We start from the raw sequence: 19538 nt of genomic DNA on the forward strand, positions 1-19538 counted from the left end.
AAACCACAAGACGAAGATAGTACACGATTACAAGAACTATCACTAAAGAACAACGCATGTTTTAGCGCAATTTATTATGACATACACCTAGATATGAAATTAGAGTACACAATAAGCAGAATTTTTCACGAATTGTCCTCATCAGAATTAAAAACATTACATCATTTATGCGAACTTGAAAGAACACAAATTCTACAATCACTCGCACTAGCAGTTCTAAAAACACCCGTTCTAGGATATTTATTATCCGGAAACAGATCAAATTTCCTTGAATATGACGGAAATATTTTATGTTATTGACACGCAATGAGGACATCGATCTTGAGTCCGGGGAGTATGTGCCAGTCGGTCATATTTGTAGTTTGTTCTTAAGCAATGCAAAAGACATGATTTTGGGGTGAAGTGGAATTTTTCAAAATTTCGAATTAAGCATGTCATGCTCAGATTCTCGCGACAACTGAAAAGATCAGAAAACAAGATCAGATGAGTCGAACTACAAGTGGGAAAGTAGTCAAAAATAGCAGCGGGAAATTGCTATTCGCAAGTTTCGATACATAAATCGAACGAGAGTAGAGCTGTTTTAATTCAAAACAGAAGGCAGAGAGATCCCGACTAAAGAAGAGATATTTTAGAAGTGCACCAGAGTGAACTTTCGGTGGAAAGGTGGACAACCGAAGTCTCCCAGTTGTCCAGAACCGAAACTTGTCTCTCGAGTTAAAACTGACCTATTCAAAACTTCTTGAGTTAAAATTGATTACCCCATTTATGCTAGAGTTGCTTATTATTTGGTTACTCAATTCTAGAGATTGCGCTGGTATGTGAGTACCCAATTTAAATTTCTTGAGTGTGTTTTATATTGTTATGTTGAGTTAGTGAGAGTTTTTAGGTTGATTCATCTGAAATGGATCAAAGGTCCACTGTCTAACAGAAAGTGAGTATACGTAAGGTTCTGACCCTGTTTTTAACGGCGTTCTTTTGTTTTAGATTTTTTATTTTTTGAGACCTATGAATGGGGACGTTCTTCTTTTCTAGAGTGGGCGGTTTTTTGGTAGTGTCCTTTAAGCTGTAACAAAGGTTTTAGTCTCACGTCGCAAGTGAACCGAATTGGCTCCGACCGCTTGAGGTAGAAAAAAAACAAGAGATAGTGTCCCTGACGCTTGAGCCAATAGTTACAGGGCCTATTTTTCTTTAACCTCATATGTGGTTTAAGTAGGCGACGGTTACACCTCCCTTTTCATTTCCTTCATCGAACTTACTACTTATTAGCTTTATTCTCTACTCGAGGTCACCCAGAGGCGGGCTTGAAACTTGGGGATGAGTTTTGGAAGTGACACGTCATTTGCTCGAACTTTTTCATTTATCAAAGAGCTCATGCTTGTGGTCTGTTTGCGTCCACTTCTTTTCGGTTGCTCCAAAAAAAACAAGAACGACGTTAAAAAAATCAGCCATTTTGCAACATCTTCTATACTGTAGACGATGTCATTTATTTTGTTCGACAGACTTTCCGCCAAGGGAACACACGAGTCTTTTGGTACTCTCCTGAGTACTCGGACATTTGAGATGACTGTTTTACATATTTGTTTAGCACTAAATCAATATCTATTGTTGCTTTATTAACAGATTTTACATCAACGCATAAAAGACACTGAAACCATTGGGTTTTCATAGAGTAGCTAAGAGAATATTTACACAACTGATATGATATCAACTAGAACAACTTATAACCCTTTTTTCCTAGTTTCTCATATAACGGAAGTAAAAAAGATTCAACACGTTCCAAGATAGATTTGGCTCCCAATGGTTGAACGTCAGCCCGTGCAAAAATTTGAGGTTCAAACTGTCGAACCAACAACTTAGAATTGGATAGGACTCAAAAATATGCGAACGGCTTAAATGCGTGTGCGGAAAAGACCTGAATGGCCTTATAAAGCAGAGTTTATTTTCTATTCACATTCCGTCTGTTTTAGAACAATGACACCTCTGCAGGACCGATCAGAAGCGACCAGTTGGCTTGACGCTTGTTCCATGGGCTGTTGGTAGGCAGCTCTTGTGGGATGTAACGGTGGTAGACTCCTTAGCTCTTTGTAGGATTAATGCCGGGTCTGTTTGTATCCCTGGTACGGTTGCCGCTGAAGCGGAAGAGCGAAAAAATGACAAGTTTAAAGATCTTGTTGATGATGGATATCATTTTCAACCGCTAGCTTTTGAGATTCAGGGCGCGGCCGGACCCAGCACAAAAATTGGTTTGAGCAAGATTTGTAAGAACCGAAGCATATGCACTGAGGAACCCAGAGCAGGCAGCTTTTTAAAACAGAGAATCTCCCTGGCAATACAGATTGCGAACGCCGCTTGCGTACTCGGATTGATAAATGACAAAATGACGAAATTTTTTTTGTAACACTTGTATTTTATTTTTTCTCGTGTCGAGTTGCGTGTTCTTATTGAAGAAACGTAACATGTATCGATTTTATTTGAAAAAGACTTCAGAACCTGTCATCTTCTTTTATCATTATCACTTCCATATCTAGAAAATTCCAAGGATTTTGACTGTAATACGTGATGAAAGGAATCATGACTGTAGCTTCGGTTTTTATGATACTTTTGACCTTCTGATTACCCATAAATAAAAAAGAACAACAATCACATCTAATCTAATTTATCAGTCCTGAAAGTTTTAAGCAATCTTTGCTTGTACACTCTTTGTTATATTTCCTCATCTTGACGAAGCGTTAAGGTCAAAAAAGGATTTTGACTGGACTTTCGGGGACTGAACTAACCCATGATAAGCGGTTAGTGGGAATTTTTTTAAACCAGCAAATAAAAAAACATATAGGACAATTAAATTAATTTAAGTTGTAAAATCGAATTACAAAAATTAAAAACGAGGAACAATCTCACCCGAGCTCAGTAGGTCCAGCGGTGCACCACCAGACTCTTCAAGCTAGTTCCAGTTTCCTACCTCCCCACAGAAAGTCACTTGACAAACTTGTCTCTTAAATCACACAGAGGGCGTTGCAAAAACTCATGTGAAGAATCTTGTCTTCCTCCATTTCATCACCAATAACTCTTCTTCGGAAACCTTTTCTGAACGCATCATTTACTCTTCTATTTAATAAATTTGTCACAACAATTAGGCTAAAAGAAGTTTATCAACAATGAAATGTTCATTAGATGTTATTACGTCTAATTGAGATTTTTCTTTCTCGGTGACTGTTTGTTCGAAATTTAGTTCTATCCCATCAACAAAAACCTGCTCGTCTTCATCAGAAGATATTTATGGCGACCAGTCAGTTTCAGCAAAATTTATTTCTCCAACAATGAACACAATTTTTACATTCAGTTGCCAAGTTTTCATCCCAAATCGAAATCGAATAAAATCGTACGAAACATCTTGAGAGACGAAATTAATAGAAACGAGTCTGTAATTATCTGGCACGACGTAATAAACAATTCGATTTCAAAACATCCATTCAATGCAAGGACTCCCCTTACTGCCAATCAACTAGTATCAGAAATCAAACCCCTAATGAATTCGCATCCTCGAATTGAAGGCCTTGTCTATTGTCAGAGAGACGGTGCACTCTATATTCTTGAAGATCTAAAGTAACTTCCGATACCAGTTGTTCAAGTTTTAACAGACATAATTTCGAATTCGAAACAACAGGACAAAGATCTACTTGAAGGATACAGAGAGCTGCATCAGGAAACCGCACTTGAAATCAAAACTTTAGCTATAATACGAAACAACAATAGCAACTTGAGTAATATCTTAAAGAAGAAAAAGAAACCGTCAAAAAACAACGAGAATCACGAAGGAAACGAGAACAGAAATAAATTGTGAGTTAAATTTCAATTCGTGACGGGACTGGGCTTAATTGTCCAGGCTTGGATCAAATTTAAATTTCAATTCGTGACGGGACTGGGCTTAATTGTCCAGGCTTGGATCAAATTTAAATTTCAATTCGTGACGGGACTGGGCTAACCCATTTTCACCTTCTCTCTGTATCCACCAATATGACTAAAAAATGCAAAACGTGCAAAAAACCCATAAATGCCAGGGAGCGATGTTTCAGTTGTGTATCTTGCAATGCTCAAATGCATCTTGAGAGCACCTGCACTGGTCTTACTAACACCGCCATCAATGGCATAAAAGACTTGGGTTTAAACGCAATGCTTTTATGCGACACCTGTGTAACTAATAACGAAAGAGATAACTTCATAAAGTGAAGGACCATGATGCAAATGAACGAAAAAATTGAAAAAGAGAGTGAGGGAATACAAGCACGTCTTGAAAATATGGAAAAAAGGCTGACGGCATTGGTTGATGAAAAAGTCGAAAACGCTACAAAAACCACATGCGAAAAACTGGAAAAAAGCTATGCAGATGTACTCAGTGTGAAACCTGTTAAAGATATGAAAGCTCAACCAGGAGCTGGAAAAGAAGTAAAACAAGAAATACATCATAATATCAATAAAAGCTTCCGTATACAGGTGATCAGAGAAGATCCCGAGAAATCAAAAGGCGAAAATTTTGTCCCCACAACCGAAAAAGTACATGAGGTACTAAAAAAGTTAGGAGTTAAACCACAAATTGAAGAAATAAAAAGGCTAGGGAAATTCAGCAAAGAGCGCATCAAGTCGAGAATCTTATTAATAACTCTGTCAACGGAACATGAAGCACGTTTGGTGCTGGCAAAGAGCTTCGAAAAAAGTGATGAGCTGCGTGATGAGGAAATTTACCTTCTGCCAGCATTAACGAAAGAAGACGCGAGGAAGGAAAACCTATGCTTGAAAAGACGAAGAGAACTTCTAGACGAATGAGTTCCAAAGGAGAAAATCAAAATAAGGAATTTCGAGCTGTTCAATGATGGGGAAAAAAGAGATGATAGAAGCAGAACAAGCAGATGATGCTTGACTAGGCTTTCTCAACATCCTGCAAATGAATGTAAGAAGTCTCATAAACCTCGAACGACGAATGAAGTTTGCAAATGCTATAGCAACATCAAACTATGACATTATATGTCTCTGCGAGACTTGGTTAAATGAAAACATTGCACCATCTGAATTAAAGCTAAATGAATACAGTATTTATAGATCAGAACGACAAATAGCCAAAGATCAAAATTTGCATGGTGGAGTACTAATGGCAGTGAAACAAACATTTTTTTCTAAATTATTGCCAAATAAGCAACCTGAATGTTGTTTAACTTGCAGCATCCAAATAAACGATAAGCGAATTAATGTCTGCTGCTTTTACAATCCACCTTCGAGCAGCAAATATTGCTACTGTCTAGGCGATTTCGCACAAAAATTAAATGAAATCGAGAAATCAAATCAATCAACTGCAACAATTATTTGCGGAGATGTAAGTTTTCCAAATGCAAACTGGATTGACTATAGTAGCACGGAAAATGAAGAAAACTCAATAATTGAACTAATCAAGCAACATCAGTTCGAGCAAGTAATTGATTTTCCATTTTTTGGCAAAAACACCCCAGACATGACATTATTCAAAAATTGTCACTTTCATGCGACTCCTAAAGAAAATTTCTTAAAAATTTACAATTGCTCCGACCACAAAGCAATCAGCATTCTAATTGAATGTCCTCACCATGAGGTAAAAGTCGCTATTGAAAACTTTCGAAGCTTCGGTAGCGTGGAATATAACAAAATCAAGAAATCAATACTAAGTGAGCCTTTCTCACCAGTATGTCACACAAACATCAATAGAATGTGCGAGGAACTTAACGACTATTTTGAAAATTTGGTAAACCAACATGTGCCTAGAAGAACGAGACGTCGCCAATCACTTCCGCCATGGGTTACGCCAAGTACCTCAAACCTCATGAACAAACTGCGAACACAAACTAGAGTATACAAATTGAAACCTACAAGCTACCGCAGAAATCTCATTCTATCTCTAGATGAAATGGTGGAAAAAGCAGTAGAGGAAGATAGAGTAAACTATCAGGAAAATTTGATGTCCACTCGTAACACACATTTAATTTTCAAACACTTTAAGAGTCTGAAAAAATCAGAAACTCTCCCAAAGACTATGATCAAGGACGAAATAGCTGTTTCCAAAGCCAAAGAAAAAGTGAACTTTTTGAATGAATATTTTCACTCTGTCTTTTCGCCCAAATCAAGCTTCAACCTCAGTGACATGAAGTGCGAAAACACGATATTGAGTCACTTCAGTATCTCAAAAATATGTTTAAACCAAATTATAACAGAGCTGGACATAACAAAATCGCGGGGCTCAGATGGATTCCCACCAATTTTCTTCCAGCAAACGGCCAGAGAAATGACCACAATTTTGCATTGCGTTTTTAAAAACATCAAGAGGGTAAGGAAAATACCAGATAAATGGAAAGTTGCGGTTGTGTCGCCTATTTACAAGAAAGGTGACAAACGACTAATGGAAAACTACCGGCCGGTGTCACTCCTAAATATCATGAAAAAACTCCTGGAACAATGCATGTATCCAGCGTTGTATGACCATTTCATCAAATTTCTCACAAGAAGTCAGCACGGTTTTGTTAAAAACCGTTCAGTTGTTACAAACATGTTCTCTTTCTTGAAAGAAATCTACGAAGCAATTGACAAGAACGCTGAAAACCTTGTGATCGCATTCTATACCGACTTCTCTAAGGCTTTCGACAAAGTCCCACATTATGAACTGTTAAAGAAAATGAGCAACATTGGAGTTGGAGGCTGTTTCATTGAAATAATGGCAGACTATCTCAGCAACAGGAAAGAATTTGTTCGTGCTGACAATTTCTCATCAGAAACTTTAAAAATTACAAGTGGCGTACCACAAGGATCGTTGATTGGTCCATTATTCTTCTGTATCTTCATAAATGATCTTCCTGAAGTATTGAAATTTAGTGACCCATTTATCTTTGCAGACGACCTAAAATTACTAGCAGTGAATGTAGACACAAAGGACATCCAGTAGGACCTAAATATCGTTGAAAACTGGGTAGACAAAAACAAGATGAGTCTGGCACTGGACAAATGTTTTAAAGTCGAATTTAGAGGTAATCAGCAATTCATTCTTTGTGAAACAGCAGTGGAAAGCTCGAGTGTGATAAAGGATCTAGGAAAACATGTGTCTATGCCAGTCGGTTATATCTGGAAGTTTGACCTTTAGAGACATGAAAATACGTAACTTTGGAGTGGAGTTTTAATTTTCAAAATTTCGAATGGAGCCTGTCATCTGAAATGGATCAAAGTTCCACTGTCCGATAAAAAGTAACTTAACGGATTGTTCCGACCCTGTTTCTAACGGCGTTCGCGTATTTTGGGTATTTTGAGACCTAAGTATGGGGACGTTCTTATTTTCTAGAGTGGGGGGATATTTTTGTAGTAGCCTTTAAGCTGTAACGGGTTCTAGTCTCATGTCGCAAGCGAACCGAATTGGCTCCGACCGTTCTTGAGGTAGAAAAACACAAGAGATAGTGTCCCTGACTCTTGAGCCAATGGTTATAGGGCCTAACTTTCTTAAGCCTCATATGTGATTGAAGTAAGCGACTGTTACATAGTGTTTTTATGGCGCTCCTGGGTGTTTTTACGACATCATGACTACGGAGTCGAACCCACTTGACACAGCTCCGGGCTGCATGCCCATTCTAGAGTACCGGTGGTACGGTTCAGCGGGAACGTATAAACCTTCCGGTTGTACCGTGATAGCTTTTTAAGAAACCTTGAGAAAACTTCCTGGTACGCTCTCCGAACGAGGCCTAGCTAACCGAGTAAGGGGGGTAACTAGGGAAACAAAAACAAGAAAAAAGTACAGAAAAGGAACAAAAAAAAACATAAAACGAAAAGACAGTGACTTTGATACCGGATCATTTGGATCAAACCTTTATATTAATTAAAAAGTATACCCATACTGTTTTATAAGACCACTCGTTTCGATCAGTCTAGCAATTTAAACCAGTGACTTCAGTAAGGTGCCCGAGTGAGGGTCGTTGTTAAGGGTTATCAGATAGATTGCAACCTAGCCGGACCACTAGGAGACTTGACTGGAAGAGGTGACCAGTTGAGTGGGAAAGTGGTTCACAAGGATCGAACCGGAGCATTAGGAGACTTGACTGGAAAGGGTGACCAGCCGAGTGGGAAAGTGGTTCACAAGGATCGAAACGGACCACTAGGAGACTTGACTGGAAGAGGTGACCAGCCAAGTGGGAAAGTGGTGCTGCTGTCAAGTGCAGAACAGAGACAACCAGCACAGGATCACTACAAGAGGACGCACAGGGGTGTGCTCAAGTCGGGCAACGGGTATCGTTAGAATCCACATTACATTATAGGAGATAAGTGTAAAATTGGATAAGCGGAGTCCCATTTTTTTGAGGCATTTTTTGCACAAGCAGGCCTGGAAACAGGTCTACGGTTTTCTCTCGAGAGGTTTAGCACCCGGCGCTTAAGGGATTTTTCGGCTTAAGAGGGGGGCTAAAGAGGGGGGAGGTTAGAAGGGGGGCTGGTTAAGTTAGAGGTTAGCGGTTATAAATTGTACAAAGAGGGAAAAACATTAGAGTAACTAATTGTTCGGCATCGTCGACTTAGTTACATTAGATATTTACACGCGTTGGTTATAGGAAGCGGATATCTAAAATTAGAATCAGGTTAAGGTAGGTATCCTGGTCGGATCGGTAGGGGGGAACGGACATAGACAGTTTTTGTGACACCCCATAAGATCGCTAGGAGGGGGGAGGAAAACGCGTGGCAATCGGGTACCAGACATTTTTCGGAGAAAGATTGACATCAGTCAACCTTGAATTTCAGGAGAATTCACCCATCTGTTTTTGAATTTTTTTTCCCAGTTTAAAATTTTACATTTTGGTGAAAATTTGTTGTTGGTATTTTAAGGAACAGGTGATCACAAGATACCTGCGGGGAATTTGGAGTTTCAAATAACCTGAAAACACTGGATTAGTATTTGGGTTTCGACCATTAGAAGGGAAAATTTTTACTAGAGCTCAAGTGGTGGTAAAAGGTACAGTGGTTCAGTAGTCCCTACAACGAAGAAGAAGAGACCCGATATCCAGACACTCAGCGACGAGTCTTCGGACAGTACCGAAGAAGTTTCGGGACATTACAGTCTGGAGACAGTCTTGAGGCAACACAGTCTTGGGACAGTCTTGGGACAGTGCAGCCTTGGGACAGTCTTGGACCAGAGCAGTCTTGGTACGAAACAGTCTTGGGACATTGGTCTTGGGACATTGGTCTTGGGACAGTGGTCTTGGGACAGTCGTCTTGGGACATTGGTCTTGGGACAGTGGTCTTGGGACATTGGTCTTGGGACGTTGGTCTTGGACCATTGGTCTTGGGACAGTGGTCTTGGGACACTAGTCTTGTGACGTTGGTCTTGGGCCATTGGCACGGAAGGGGAACGAGTAGAACCCACCATCGAGATTGATCTAGAGACACCTAATCAAAGTGTAGATGAAGCAGGAAAGAAGGCGACAGAGTCAACTTCAATGCCCAATGCAGAAGAACCTAACCCGAAACCCATAGAGTTCTCACAGATAGACAACGTGGAAGACACAACAGGCAACACGCCAGAAACAGTGCCGGACGAGTCTCAAAAGAGAACGTCTTTTACTGAAAGATTAGCAATGATGGTCGGAATGAGATCGAAGGACGCAGCGGTGGAGGAGACGAAAGTCGAGAAAAGCAAAACATTCGGAACAGTATCCACGAGAACGACAGAGATCGATCAGAACGAGGGTCAGAGAAAACCGGGACCAGCGACCGACTACAGGACAACAGTGGACCATGAAACAACTGCCCTTGAGCTGGGTGATTTGATGACAAAGCTAGAGCAGATCGAAAAGAGATTGAAGCACAGCGAGGAGGATAGAGAAGTAATAAGAAAAGAATTAAGATACAACAAGCACGAGTATCTAGATAGTTACTTTAACCTAGCCAGGGCAACAGAGGAGAAACTCCAGCAGATGTCAGACAAGGTAGATGCCACTAATGGAGAACGAGACAAGAACATCAAAAAAGATATGCAACAATTGAAAAACCGATATGATGATGTCAACAGCCAGTTAGGGAGCCTGGAAACAAGAATGGACACAATGAGCAGGAATCAGGCCGAAAGTTCATGTGCAATACAGGCGAAATTGGATGCAATCTTGAGAAATTCCACATCACAAGAAAGGCCGGCAGCTGATCGCACGCAAGGCAACAGAGTTGATTTTGTGGAACCACAAAGGAACAAACGGCAATCGACACCGTTTCCTTCAACCCTAGATGCGGTGAGCATAGCACCAACAGCTGCTAAAACAATTATGAAGAATGGAACATCGAATACAACGAGTGGTCAGGGGGACTCAACAGCTAACAGCAACGCAAGTCCAGATGCCATGACGTGGGCAAGCAATTGGGAGATGATGAATAGAACTCTAGAGGCTTTCGCCACGAGGAACACTGACTCGAGCGATAGAGGAGGAGGAAAATCCAGAAAAACTTTCAAGAAGCCAAAAGAATTCAAAGACGACTCCGATGGATGCATTGACACTTGGGTGGAAGTGATGAGAATACACCTAGAACAGGATAACTTGAATGATGAAAGACAAGCATGCACAGCCATACTCAGCAATTTAGAAGGCACGGCATTAAAATGCGTGGTTGCAAAGAAAGAAGAAGAACGCGACACAGCGGACAAAATCTTTGAAAAATTGTTAAATAGATTCGGCTCCGGCATGAAGGGCCATCAAGCGATGATGCGATTTGAAAAAAGGAGACAAAGGGATGATGAATCGATAGACAGGTTCCTAGATGATCTTGAGGGCTTGAGAAGAAGGAGTGACCCGGAAGAATCTACCAATAGAAGGAACTTCAGCATAGCCTCAAAATTTCTTGATGGGGTAAAGAGTGATGACTTGAGAACGATGTTAGCAACGTACTACACATTGTCGAAAGACAGTGCACCATCTCCAGAAGAGATGAAGCAGAAGTCAAGAGAATACATGCTGATGAAACCCATGAAATACTCGTACTCAGACAACAGGAACACCCAAGGGGGGAGTCAACCACAGAGGTCGTCATGGTACAAGCCCAGAGATGACATGGACAAGCGCAGGTCATGTGCTAACTGCGGGTCAGCTGATCATCATGTGGCGGATTGCAGGACATACAAACAGGACATGAAGAGTTTGGGATATGCACCTGATGAGGAAGATATGAGCCAGAGTTCTATAGTGGCTTCATCATCAAAATAGGTGCAAGATGCTTCTTCTGCAACCAAGAGGGGCACTTCAGGATAGACTGTCCGTTGTTTTGGGAAGCGGTCAAGAATCAGAGTCATCCAAAACACAAGTTGGCGCTAGCAGCGGTGCAGAACCAGAGAAACAGACATGGTGAATTTGAGACGAAAAACCTAGAGGGACCAAGTGCAGAGCTACCAACGAAAACAGTGAAAGCGGTAACACAATGTAATAGTGCAGTAGAGGCCACGGCGAAGAACGCCCTAGAAATAGATTATGAGAAGGCGGCAGCGGAGGCCATCAACAAAGTGAAACAAGACCTGGCAGCGAAAGAAATAGAACAACGGCTGAAGCAAGAAATCCAAAGACAGAAAATGAACGAAGCATTAAGTTGCTCACAAACAACACCAGAAGTTGCTGAGAGGTCGACAAAAAATGGAAACTGCAACACTGTAAAAATGGTTACAGGAAAGCCATTTGGCATAACAAAGATTGGGGCAAGAATAATGTCAATAATCACTGTGGGCGGCCACGAAGTAACGAGAAACTTGAGCGAACCATGTGACCAGACAATAATGCACATTGATGTGTACGCAGATTACTTGAGTTGTATAAGCGCACAAACGACTTCTAGAGCAATGAGAGCACTACTCACGAGAGGGGGTAGCAAATCGGTACGTAATGATAACTGGTATACAGAAGCTTATGGTCCACATGAAGTGATGCTAAACATAGGTACAATCAACATCTAAACCAAAACAATGATAACATGTGATGAAAACCTAATTGGACAAATCCACGTGGGAAAAGAAGAGTTGAAAGTGAGATCGATTGGACACTGCGCCATGCTTGAAGAAGATACGATGCACATCGGGACAGAGGCAGGTGTGACAGGGCACGTGCTAGACATAAGTGGCAAAAAGACTCAGTTACGTGGGTTACTTGATACGGGAGCAGTCGTGAGTGTCATAAAAATCGAAACTTGGGAACGAATGGGCTTCAACAAAGATGATTTGATAGATTCGAGAATACGGTTGTCAGCTGCAAACAAAGGGGCCCTGCGGGTGTTGGGCAGAACGCCGATAATAGCCCTCAATCTGGGGGAACGTAACGTGTGGATGAGCTTTCTTGTGGTAGAAAACCTAGATGAGTCTGACCAATTTATTTTAGGTAGAGACTTCATAAGAAACTTTGATGTAGCGATTGATCTAAACAACGCAATGTTCAGGATACGGAACCCGGATAGGAGGTACGCAATCAAACCGGTAAATTTAATAATGGCAAATGAAACCAAAGCACCGGTATTCTTGAGTAGAAGGGTGAGGCTAAAGGCGAACGAGGCGGCGATTGTAAGCTTACGAATGAAAAATGACAATGAACTAAGTGACAATAAGCAGGTATGCGTAGTCCCAAACCCAAAAAGTCAAAGTGCTGCTGTTTTAGGAAGATCCTTCTCGATTACGAAGAGCGGCCTCTGCGTGAGTGTCTTGTTGAATACTCTTGATATACCGATCACGATACAGAGAGGGAGGAAACTGGGATATGCTTTATCGGTTAAAACCCGATATGAAATGACTGAGAGCTCAAAACAAAATGAAGTTGTTGATTGTCCCAATCATAGGGACAAAATTTGTATCTTGAGACGATTACAAAAAATAAAAGGTTCATCAGGTTTTGTTAAATCACTTAAGTCAGAGACGGACGATGGGCTGTCGAGCTGTTCGAACTTTCCAGAGCGGCCCACACTAGATGAAATGCAAATTGATAAACCGGTTCTGCCGGAGATTGAACACTTGAGGGGCAGACTGACAGACAAACAGCTCATCAAGGACGTACTAGAGCGGAACGAAGAAGTTTTTTCGAGGCATAAAGCGGATATCGGGTGTTGTAATTTCGTTGAGCATGAAATAGAACTTGAGGAGAATGCGCTACCGCACAGGGAGGGGGCGAGGCGCATGACCCCACACAAATCGGATGCGTGTAGAAAAGAAATCGAAACGTTACTAGAGTATGACATAATAGAACCATCCAAATCACCGTGGGCGTGTGGAGTAGTGATGGCCAAAAAGAAAGGCGACCAATTGAGGTTTTGCTGTGACTTTCGATATCTGAACTCCGTCACGGTGAAGGATGCCTATCCCATACCTAGAATTGATGAGAATCTCTCGGAGTTAGGTGATGCAAAGTTCTTCACAACTCTTGATTTAGGTTCGGCTTTCTGGCAGGTACCGCTGAGGAAGCAGGACAGGGACAAGACAGGGTTCGCCTGCGAGCTGGGCCTATTTCAATGGAAACGGATGCCGTTTGGTCTTTGCAATGCCACCGCAACTATTCAACGAATGATGGCACACGCACTAATATGGGTGACGAAGAAGTATGGCAATCTGGTAATGTGCTACGTGGATGACGTGGTGATAGCGACGCCCACACTGGAAGACCACATTGAGAGACTTGACGAGGTGTTTGCATGCATGTAAAGGTCGGGGCTAAAGTGTAAACCATCAAAGTGCGAGATACTCAAGGACTCGATAAAATACTTGGGCAGGATGGTAGACAAGCACGGCATCAGACCAGATCCGGACGCCGTGGAAGCAGTCCTGACCTGGAAATCGCCGAAGACGGAACACCAGTTGATGAGCTTCCTGTGTTTCGCTAACTACTATAGAGAATTCATCAAGGGCTATGCGGACAAGGTATACCCGATGCAACAATTAATGAGACACAAGGGCAAGAAGTTCACATTGAACAACGCAGCAGAAGAGTCAGTCCAGAGAATAAAGAAAGAGCTATGTGAGGCACCAGTACTAGGTATGCCGACTGAGAAAGGGATTTACGTGCTGGACACGGATGCGTCGGTAGTTTCGATTTCTGGAATTCTCCATCAGGAGCAAGAGTGGAATGGGAGAACAGTCTTGAGACCAATAGCGTACGGGAGCAAAGTCCTAAGTGACACGGAAATGAAGTACGGAGCACCGAAAGCAGAGATGTTCGCGGTGGTTACCTTTGTCGAGAAATATAGGGCATACCTAGGCAGTGAGCCTTTCAAATTGCGAGTCGACAACCGGGCACTAAGCTGGCTGAAGACGTACCCAATGGACCAAAGTTACATTGGGAGGTGGATAGTTCGCCTGGATGGGTACAACTTGATAATTGAGCACAGAACACGAGGCAAACATCAGAACGCCGACAGCTTGAGTAAGAAGACGGAATTCTACGAGATACAAGAACAAAGGGAGGCGGATAGACCTGAAATAAAAGATGGCTTCTCCTTCATGGACAAGGAAACGTACGACAGTCTTCCACTCACGAGATGGTTGGACAAATCAGGCAAACCGATTGAAGATCATCCCGAGTTACCAGAAGAAACCCCAGAAAAGACAATCTTGCAGAAAAACAGAGGGATTCCGATAAAGGTGATGCTCAAGTCGAAGATTGTGAGAGATACGCTCAAGGCAAAAGGCTTTGATCTTAACCAGGTGGAAACGGGAGATGCACAAATAGATGATGACTTAATGAGGTTGCTCGAGAATTTATCAGATGATAAGCCCGTGATACAAGAGATGGGTCGAGAGGAACCGGAAGTCACGATACTTCGGAGAAAAGAAACAGTGAACAATACTGACTCCTCAAGAGGAAGCGTTACTGATAGCAAAGATGTCGTGCGGTCACCAGTAGACAAAATCCCTGAAAGCATTCTGGACCAGACCAATGGTAGGAAAAAGAAAGTGGCGTTCAGAGAAGAGGCTGAACACCTGGGACTAGGTCAAGAGTCCGGGGAGTGGTCCATGTTCACGGAAGAAGAAGAAACCGGAGAAGGAAAATTGTCCGGGGAGCGTGAAGAATGGGATTAGGACTCGGATGAGAGCAGCGAAAACCAAGACAGTCTGTGTATGATATTGGCGGAAGAGAAGATAAGAAACCACGACAGGGAACTACAGACGGATCCATCTCCAGGAACGTATAATCTGGATATACAAGAGATACGAGGTGGTGAGGAACTTGAGAGAATTGCGGTCTCGAGGAAACCATTCAGGGAACTATCATGCAACTCAAATGTCAGAACGAATCTGGTGCCAGAAGATGATATGAAAATCGTGATGAGGATAGTATGCGTGAAGCTGAGTGATGACATCCTCAACCCTGGCGAGATGAATGGACAGATCGTGGCACTAAAGGAGCATGTCAAGGCAAGATATAGGCTGTCAGACCTAATAAGAGCCCAGAAGAATGACAAAATGACAAGTAACCTCTCCAAATGGATCCAGTCAGGGGTCAAGGAGAAGGGGGAACTCGAAGAAGACAGCTACAAGATCTTGAGCCAGTTCTATAAATAAAAGAAAGACTTACTCTATCACACAGCTGATGGGGTGGTAGCATGCAAGAGGAGAGATGAGGAGAAGATATTACACAAGCACAACTTCATCATACTACAACAGTTGTATCAGACGGAGGTGCTTTTCAGATCGCACGACCAGATGGGGCACCAGGGGATAGATAAAGTACAACAAAGGATACTTCACAGGTTTGATTGGCCAGGTCTGAGGAAAGCTTGCGAGAGATGGGTGAACGCTTGCCTGGCATGCCTCCAGGTAAAAGACCCAAGGAAGATGAAGTTCCCACTTAAGTCTGTTGAGTTCAACGAAGTGGTGCAGATACTGGTTATAATAGATCACTTACTTCACAAAGTTGGCGGAAGTGGTTCCGTGTCAGACAGCCTCAGCTGAGGAGACATGTGATCACCTGATCACGCATTGGATATCTCGGTACGGTTGCCCAATGACTTTCCAGTCGGAAAACGGCAAAGCGTTTGTGGGGGACTTGACAAAAGAACTGATGAGGAGATCACACATTGCTCAAGCACACTCGACAATCTACCATCCACAGACCAACGGGCTGGTAGAGAGACAGAACAGAACATTGGTCAATATGTTGAGGGTATACTGCTCAAGATACATGACAGACTGGGATAAACACCTGCCGCAAGTAGTAGGGGCGTACAACAGTACGCAACACTCAACGACGGGCATCAGATCTTTCATGATCTTGACGGGCAGGGAGAGAGCAATGCCCCTGACATTCTTTTATCCGGAATACGAAGGGAAAAGAAACCACCTCAGGCATACGTGAAAGAAGCAATCAAGAGACAGCAGGAGCTAAACGAACTATGCAGGAGGAACACGGCGCAAGCGCAGATGAGACAACGCAAGAAATATGATGAAAAAATATTACAGGCAAAGCCATATGAGGTGAGCCAGTACGTGTGGGTCTTCCAGAAGGTCATACCGCCCAAGGGAACAAAGAAACTACTCAAGAAGTGGAGTGGACCGTTCATGATAACGGAAGTACATCAACAAGGACGGTTCTACCGCTTGAGTACTGGGCGAGCAGCACATTATGAAAATCTGAAGCCTCACGTCCCAACCCCGGAGGACTGGTGCATACCGAAAAACATGGAGGGTCTCGAGTACCTGGTAATAGAGCAAGCGTGTGAAGTGAATGAAAAAGGAACCAGGAAGGAAAATGATGGTAATGAGAACTTGAGTTTGGACGACAATGAAAAGATAGAGGTGGACTCTGAAGCAGGATCGTTTGTAGGTGAAGACTGGAACGACCCGGAGCAAATTGAGGTGCCGAAGTGGATGGAGCCAGATCGACCAATACCACCGGGAACCAGGACTGGCAATCGTAAACGGACAGGCATGAGGTACAACAGATACGGGGATGACTTTTTGATTGATAAGATAAAGCCAGACAAATTGGGCGAGGAATTACTGAGTGCAGGCGAACTGGAAGCCGAAGAGGAATGGCTGGTCATTGATGATGGTGGACACTATCCGCAGGAAGACCACTCGACACCAGAATTGGAGACGAACCTCGAACAGAGTGAGATAGAGAGGTGGGAGAACACGAATTTGAGGATACTAGAGTGGATGCGCGACGTCAAAGACGAAAGCCACGAAGGACAGAGTATTCAACAAGTCGACGTGTCAGCGGAAAAACATACGAAGACAGAGGACCCTCTCTTCGGCTGGACGGTAACAGACAGGCCACTGGACATTCCGCCGGACATTTCAGACCCAACAACATCGACGGGGACGTCGATCAATATTTTTGTCCGGGGAGTGGGGGTAGGACTTACCCACACCGAAAATTTGATAATAAAGAAACTCAAGGAAGTGAGAGAAACGAACGAATTGGATCTGGAAGAAGAAGAGCCAGAGCCTAACATAGGTCCGAATTTCAAAATGACATTTGAAATACCCAATCAGTACTCGGAAAACATCATGATAACAGATAGCGACTTCATCCTGTCAAACAGGACTAGCGCGATCTGCATCACGGCAGACATGAGTTTCAAGTCGAGACTGGAGGCTGACTTCAAGAGAGAATATCAGAACGTGGAGTTTCTATTCAGGCAGAGACCGCGACTGGGAGGAGGGGCGGCACTTCCCCCATCAGTAGCACAAGTCCCAGACAAGTACCTGTGCTTCCTAGTGACGAGGGTCAACGTAAGGAATACCATCGACCCTGAACACGTGATGTTGGCACTAACCAGACTACGAGACTTCATGATTGAAAGAAAGATAACGGAGGTCTCAATGCCGATCTATGACCCAAACAGAGGCAAGTTGAGCCCAAGGGAACTATATGCTATCCTGCACGTGGTCTTCGCAGAAACGGAGATAATGGTACATCTGCACAAAAGAAATACTACTTGAGCATCGCCTGAGTTGGGTACATGGGGGTCTCGAGTAGGACATGAAGGGATCTCAAGTCGGGTACTGGCGTACGGCACAGGTAAAAGAATCTTAGAGGTGATTGGCATGACAATTAATATTTTAAGCAATTGATGGTGCTAAAACATAAAATGAATCTGCATCTTTTTAGAAAATTTCCAATTGAACTTTTTTATTAGGGCGAAAACAAAAGGGTTCTAACTACAAAAGTAAAGGGGGTTTCTTGGTTAGGAACACAGCCTGTCTGTCTAAAAAATCGGGTGTTATTTTCAGATTGATTTGGTAAAGTCAAATTGACTACCCACCTGTATTCAATTGAAGAAAGAGAACGCATATTGAACGATATCTCAAGAAGCTAACTCAGGTTGCTTAAGTGAACTCAAGTTGCTCATACTCAAGTTGCTCAGGTAAAACTCAAGTTGCTAATACGCAAGATCACTTGGAAATCACGGAAATGGCAGATCGATTCTGGAAGTCCATGCCATCGGCTTTGAAGAAACCCACACTTGACGAATTGTACAGACGTCTGAGGGACCTGGACTATACTCAAGAGGACGAGAGAATGGCAGTGATGTTGAATGCCATCCTCCAGTTGGAGGAACAGGGCGAGTATCGGGAGTCTGCGACAGAAGCGGTTTAGATGGTAGGCTACACCACTAATGGAGTATCCAATCAAGAGCAAACCAGGTTGCTGTCCTGAAACGTGGATGGAGCAATAAGGGGGTTCGATTTGGCAAGGAACCCTGGCTTGAGTAACAAAACTGAGTATGGTGCAGGGGAGTTCCCACTGCCGGTCCGACCATCAGTCAGATCCACGGGCCAGAGCACGAGCAAGACACGATTGATGTCACGGGCACAACCGACGGGGGAAGCGTATCCGGACGTCAGTATCATGAAGAGAGAGCTTGAGAGGACTCAGCGGTAGAGGAAAAAGGCGAACCTCGACCGGGATCAAGCGGTGCTCGAGAAAGATCAGGCAAAACTTGAGAGGGATCAAGCGCGGAGGGAACTGGATATGATGAGAGCTGAACAGCTACAGGCAAAAGGGTGCGAGAGAATGCCGCGAATTGCGAGCAGCTGAAGTCGGATCTTGAAAGGATCCAGCAACGACAACGCGAGCTAGACATGCAGAAAGGGGCTAGGCCCAAAGAGCGAGTGGTGACCGGCTCAAGACCAGAGTCACGTATGGAGGTGGATGAAGCTCCTAGGTCGAAGGGAATATTTAACCTCGATCGCGCGGCTCAAGAACAAATGAACGAAGGGTTGGAGGTGTGGATATCGTCTGAATCAGCGTCCTCCCTGCGTGGTCTAGAGACACAAGTAATATGCCCGTTGATGGACGTCGCGCTGCCTGGATATACACCAAGTTCGACCCCGGGTAGTAGTCAGGTGAGTGGTAGCTCGTCACGACTGGAAGAGTTGCACGAGCGGTTACAGCTAAGGAGTCGCGAGAGTCCAGCTAGAGTGGACTTACCCTCGACGTGGGGGGAGCAACCTGTCAGGAATGTGGTAATCTCGAGTTACAAGAAGAATACGGAAGGTAGATACCACAGGCACAATCGGATGGACTGGAGCATGGTGC

General features: G+C 43.2%; 2 protein-coding genes across 2 annotated transcripts in view; both read right to left on the bottom strand.

The window, feature by feature from the left end:
* Positions 1 to 3122, bottom strand: part of LOC134855458 (uncharacterized) — a 163905-nt gene extending 160783 nt beyond the window's left edge. The window contains exon 1 of the mRNA XM_063871989.1: positions 3090 to 3122. The gene's annotated coding sequence lies outside the window, so the exon portion shown is untranslated. The remainder of the gene's footprint in view (positions 1 to 3089) is intronic.
* LOC134855606 (snRNA-activating protein complex subunit 3-like) overlaps positions 1 to 19538 on the bottom strand; it is a 495355-nt gene that overhangs the window by 246978 nt on the left and 228839 nt on the right. The gene's annotated exons all lie outside the window — the stretch shown is intronic.

Source organism: Symsagittifera roscoffensis, chromosome 10, assembly GCF_963678635.1.
Source record: "Symsagittifera roscoffensis chromosome 10, txSymRosc1.1, whole genome shotgun sequence".
Lineage (NCBI taxonomy): Eukaryota > Metazoa > Xenacoelomorpha > Acoela > Convolutidae > Symsagittifera > Symsagittifera roscoffensis.